The following is a 6,088-nucleotide window of genomic DNA, read 5'->3' on the forward strand; positions in this document are numbered from 1 at the left end:
CTAATCGGCGAATGCTGCAAACTCATCGACTGCGGAACGACAGTGAAATGCTCGGGACTTGTAACACCCTGTGTTTCTTAAGATGTGAATGACTGTCGCAGAACAGACACTGGCCGTGTTCCAGACGAACGTCAAGAAGACTCACAGGCGGCTTTATTAAACACCGGGCGGCGCTTGTTATGTTGTCACTTCTTGACCGAGATTCTTTCTTTGATGTACTAATCGGCGAATGCTGCAAACTCATCGACTCCGGAAGGACAGTGAAATGCTCGGGACTTGTAACACTCAGTGTTTCTTAAGCTGTGAATGACTGTCGCAGAACAGACACTGGCCGTGTTCCAGACGAAAGTCAAGAAGACTCACAGGCAGCGGATTAAACACCGGGCGGCGCTTGTTATGGTGTCACTTCTTGACCGAGATTCTTTCTCTGATGTACTAATCGGCGAATGCTGCAAACTCATCGACTGCGGAAGGATAGTGAAATGCTCGGAACTTGTAACACCCTGTGTTTCTTAAGCTGTGAATGACTGTCGCAGAACAGACACTGGTTGTGTTCCAGACGAACGACAAGAAGACTCACAGGCCGCTTTATTAAACACCGGGCGGCGCAGTTATGTTGTCACTTCTTGACCGAGATTTTTTCTCTGATGTACTAATCGGCGAATGCTGCAAACTCATCGACTGCGGAAGGACAGTGAAATGCTCGGGACTTGTAACACCCTGTGTTTCTTAAGCTGTGAATGACTGTCGCAGAACAGACACCGGCCATTTTCCAGACGAACGACAAGAAGACTCACACGCCGCTTTATTAAACACCGGGCAGCGCAGTTATGTTGTCACTTCTTGACCGAGATTCTTTCTCTGATGTACTAATAGGCGAATGCTGCAAACTCATCGACTGCGGAAGGACAGTGAAATGCTCGGGACTTGTAACACCCTGTGTTTCTTAAGCTGTGAATGGCTGTCGCAGAACAGACACTGGTTGTGTTCCAGACGAACGACAAGAAGACTCACAGGCCGCTTTATTAAACACCGGGCGGCGCAGTTATGTTGTCACTTCTTGACCGAGATTTTTTCTCTCATGTACTAATCGGCGAATGCTGCAAACTCATCGACTGCGGAAGGACAGTGAAATGCTCGGGACTTGTAACACCCTGTGTTTCTTAAGCTGTGAATGACTGTCGCAGAACAGACACCAGCCGTTTTCCAGACGAACGACAAGAAGACTCACAGGCCGCTTTATTAAACACCGGGCAGCGCAGTTATGTTGTCACTTCTTGACTGAGATTCTTTCTTTGATGTACTAATCGGCGAATGCTGCAAACTCATCGACTCCGGAGGACAGTGAAATGCTCGGGACTTGTAACACTCAGTGTTTCTTAAGCTGTGAATGACTGTTGCAGAACAGACACTGGCCGTGTTCCACACGAAAGTCAAGAAGACTCACAGGCAGCGGATTAAACACCGGGCGGCGCTTGTTATGGTGTCACTTCTTGACCGAGATTCTTTCTCTGATGTACTAATCGGCGAATGCTGCAAACTCATCGACTGCGGAAGGACAGTGAAATGCTGGGAACTTGTAACACCCTGTGTTTCTTAAGCTGTGAATGGCTGTCGCAGAACAGACACTGGTTGTGTTCCAGACGAACGACAAGAAGACTCACAGGCCGCTTTATTAAACACCGGGCGGCGCAGTTATGTTGTCACTTCTTGACCGAGATTTTTTCTCTGATGTACTAATCGGCGAATGCTGCAAACTCATCGACTGCGGAAGGACAGTGAAATGCTCGGGACTTGTAACACCCTGTGTTTCTTAAGCTGTGAATGACTGTCGCAGAACAGACACCGGCCATTTTCCAGACGAACGACAAGAAGACTCACAGGCCGCTTTATTAAACACCGGGCAGCGCAGTTATGTTGTCACTTCTTGACCGAGATTCTTTCTCTGATGTACTAATAGGCGAATGCTGCAAACTCATCGACTGCGGAAGGACAGTGAAATGCTCGGGACTTGTAACACCCTGTGTTTCTTAAGCTGTGAATGACTGTCGCAGAACAGGCACTGGCCGTGTTCCAGACGAACGTCAAGAAGACTCACAGGCCGCTTCATTAAACACCAGGCGGCGCATCTTATGTTAACACTTCTTGACCGAGATTCTTTCTTCGATGTACGAATCGGCAAACGCTGCGAACTCATCGACTGCGGAAGGACAGTGAAATGCTCGGAACTTGTAACACCCTGTGTTTCTTAAGCTGTGAATGACTGTCGCAGAACAGACACTGGTCGTGTTCCAGACGAACGACGAGAAGACTCACAGGCCTCTTTATTAAACACCGGGCGGCGCAGTTATGTTGTCACTTCTTGGCCGAGATTTCTTCTCTGATGTACTAATCGGCGAATGCTGCAAACTCATCGACTGCGGAAGGACAGTGAAATGCTCGGGACTTGTAACACCCTGTGTTTCTTAAGCTGTGAATGACTGTCGCAGAACAGGCACTGGCCGTGTTCCAGACGAACGTCAAGAAGACTCACAGGCCGCTTCATTAAACACCAGGCGGCGCATCTTATGTTAACACTTCTTGACCGAGATTCTTTCTTCGATGTACGAATCGGCAAACGCTGCGAACTCATCGACTGCGGAAGGACAGTGAAATGCTCGGAACTTGTAACACCCTGTGTTTCTTAAGCTGTGAATGACTGTCGCAGAACAGGCACTGGCCGTGTTCCAGACGAACGTCAAGAAGACTCACAGGCCGCTTCATTAAACACCAGGCGGCGCATCTTATGTTAACACTTCTTGACCGAGATTCTTTCTTCGATGTACGAATCGGCGAATGCTGCAAACTCATCGACTGCGGAAGGACAGTGAAATGCTCGGGACTTGTAAAATCCTGTGTTTCTTAAGCTGTGAATGACTGTCGCAGAACTGACACTGGCCGTGTTCCAGACGAACGACGAGAAGACTCACAGGCCTCTTTATTAAACACCGGGCGGCGCAGTTATGTTGTCACTTCTTGGCCGAGATTTCTTCTCTGATGTACTAATCGGCGAATGCTGCAAACTCATCGACTGCGGAAGGACAGTGAAATGCTCGGGACTTGTAACACCCTGTGTTTCTTAAGCTGTGAATGACTGTCGCAGAACAGGCACTGGCCGTGTTCCAGACGAACGTCAAGAAGACTCACAGGCCGCTTCATTAAACACCAGGCGGCGCATCTTATGTTAACACTTCTTGACCGAGATTCTTTCTTCGATGTACGAATCGGCAAACGCTGCGAACTCATCGACTGCGGAAGGACAGTGAAATGCTCGGAACTTGTAACACCCTGTGTTTCTTAAGCTGTGAATGACTGTCGCAGAACAGACACTGGTCGTGTTCCAGACGAACGACGAGAAGACTCACAGGCCTCTTTATTAAACACCGGGCGGCGCAGTTATGTTGTCACTTCTTGACCGAGATTTTTTCTCTGATGTACTAATCGGCGAATGCTGCAAACTCATCGACTGCGGAAGGACAGTGAAATGCTCGGGACTTGTAAAATCCTGTGTTTCTTAAGCTGTGAATGACTGTCGCAGAACTGACACTGGCCGTGTTCCAGACGAACGACAAGAAGACTCACAGGCCGCTTTATTAAACACCGCGCGGCGCAGTTATGTTGTCACTTCATGACCGAGATTCTTTCTCTGATGTACTAATAGGCGAATTCTGCAAACTCATCGACTGCGGAAGGACAGTGAAATGCTCGGGACTTGTAACACCCTGTGTTTCTTAAGCTGTGAATGACTGTCGCAGAACAGGCACTGGCCGTGTTCCAGACGAACGTCAAGAAGACTCACAGGCCGCTTCATTAAACACCAGGCGGCGCATCTTATGTTAACACTTCTTGACCGAGATTCTTTCTTCGATGTACTAATCGGCAAACGCTCCGAACTCATCGACTGCGGAAGGACAGTGAAATGCTCGGAACTTGTAACACCCTGTGTTTCTTAAGCTGTGAATGACTGTCGCTGAACAGACACCGGCCGTTTTCCAGACGAACGACAAGAAGACTCACAGGCCGCTTTATTAAACACCGGGCAGCGCAGTTATGTTGTCACTTCTTGACTGAGATTCTTTCTTTGATGTACTAATCGGCGAATGCTGCAAACTCATCGACTGCGGAGGAGTGTGAAATGCTCGGGACTTGTAACACTCAGTGTTTCTTAAGCTGTGAATGACTGTCGCAGAACAGACACTGGCCGTGTTCCACACGAAAGTCAAGAAGACTCACAGGCAGCGGATTAAACACCGGGCGGCGCTTGTTATGGTGTCACTTCTTGACCGAGATTCTTTCTCTGATGTACTAATCGGCGAATGCTGCAAACTCATCGACTGCGGAAGGACAGTGAAATGCTCGGGACTTGTAACACCCTGTGTTTCTTAAGCTGTGAATGACTGTCGCAGAACAGACACCGGCCATTTTCCAGACGAACGACAAGAAGACTCACAGGCCGCTTTATTAAACACCGGGCGGCGCAGTTATGTTGTCACTTCTTGACCGAGATTTTTTCTCTGATGTACTGATCGGCAAACGCTGCGAACTCATCGACTGCGGAAGGACAGTGAAATGCTCGGAACTTGTAACACCCTGTGTTTCTTAAGCTGTGAATGACTGTCGCAGAACAGACACTGGCCGTGTTCCACACGAAAGTCAAGAAGACTCACAGGCAGCGGATTAAACACCGGGCAGTGCAGTTATATTGTCACTTCTTGACCGAGATTCTTTCTCTGATGTACTAATAGGCGAATGCTGCAAACTCATCGACTGCGGAAGGACAGTGAACTGCTCGGGACTTGTAACACCCTGTGTTTCTTAAGCTGTGAATGACTGTCGCAGAACAGGCACTGGCCGTGTTCCAGACGAACGTCAAGAAGACTCACAGGCCGCTTCATTAAACACCAGGCGGCGCATCTTATGTTAACACTTCTTGACCGAGATTCTTTCTTCGATGTACTAATCGGCAAACGCTGCGAACTCATCGACTGCGGAAGGACAGTGAAATGCTCGGAACTTGTAACACCCTGTGTTTCTTAAGCTGTGAGTGGCTGTCGCAGAACAGACACTGGTTGTGTTCCAGACGAACGACAAGAAGACTCACAGGCCGCATTATTAAACACCGGGCGCCGCAGTTATGTTGTCACTTCTTGACCGAGATTTTTTGACTGATGTACTAATCGGCGAATGCTGCAAACTCATCGACTGCGGAAGGACAGTGAAATGCTCGGGACTTGTAACACCCTGTGTTTCTTAAGCTGTGAATGACTGTCGCAGAACAGACACCGGCCATTTTCCAGACGAACGACAAGAAGACTCACAGGCCGCTTTATTAAACACCGGGCAGCGCAGTTATGTTGTCACTTCTTGACCGAGATTCTTTCTCTGATGTACTAATAGGCGAATGCTGCAAACTCATCGACTGCGGAAGGACAGTGAAATGCTCGGGACTTGTAACACCCTGTGTTTCTTCATCTGTGAATGACTGTCGCAGAACAGACACTGGCCGTGTTCCAGACGAACGTCAGGAAGACTCACAGGCAGCTGATTAAACACCGGGCGGCGCTTGTTATGTTGTCACTTCTTGACCAAGATTCTTTCCCTGATGTACTAATCGGCGAATGCTGCAAACTCATCGACTGCGGAAGGACAGTGAAATGCTCGGGACTTGTAACACCCTGTGTTTCTTAAGCTGTGAATGACTGTTTCAGAACAGACACTGGTCGTGTTCCAGACGAACGACAAGAAGACTCACAGGCCGCTTTATTAAACACCGGGCGGCGCATTTATGTTGTCACTTCTTGACCGAGATTCTTTCTTTGACGTCCTAATCGGCGAATGCTGCAAACTCATCGACTGCGGAAGGACAGTGAAATGCTCGGGACTTGTAACACCCTGGGTTTCTTAAGCTGTGAATGACTGTCGCAGAACAGACACTGGCCGTGTTCCAGACGAACGTCAAGAAGACTCACAGGCCGCTTTATTAAACACCGGGCGGCGCTTGTCATGTTGTCACTTCTGGACCAAGATTCTTTCCCTGATGTACTAATCG

The sequence above is a fragment of the Ixodes scapularis genome, unplaced genomic scaffold (assembly GCF_016920785.2).
Source record: "Ixodes scapularis isolate PalLabHiFi unplaced genomic scaffold, ASM1692078v2 PGA_scaffold12__126_contigs__length_90152505, whole genome shotgun sequence".
Classification (NCBI taxonomy): domain Eukaryota; kingdom Metazoa; phylum Arthropoda; class Arachnida; order Ixodida; family Ixodidae; genus Ixodes; species Ixodes scapularis.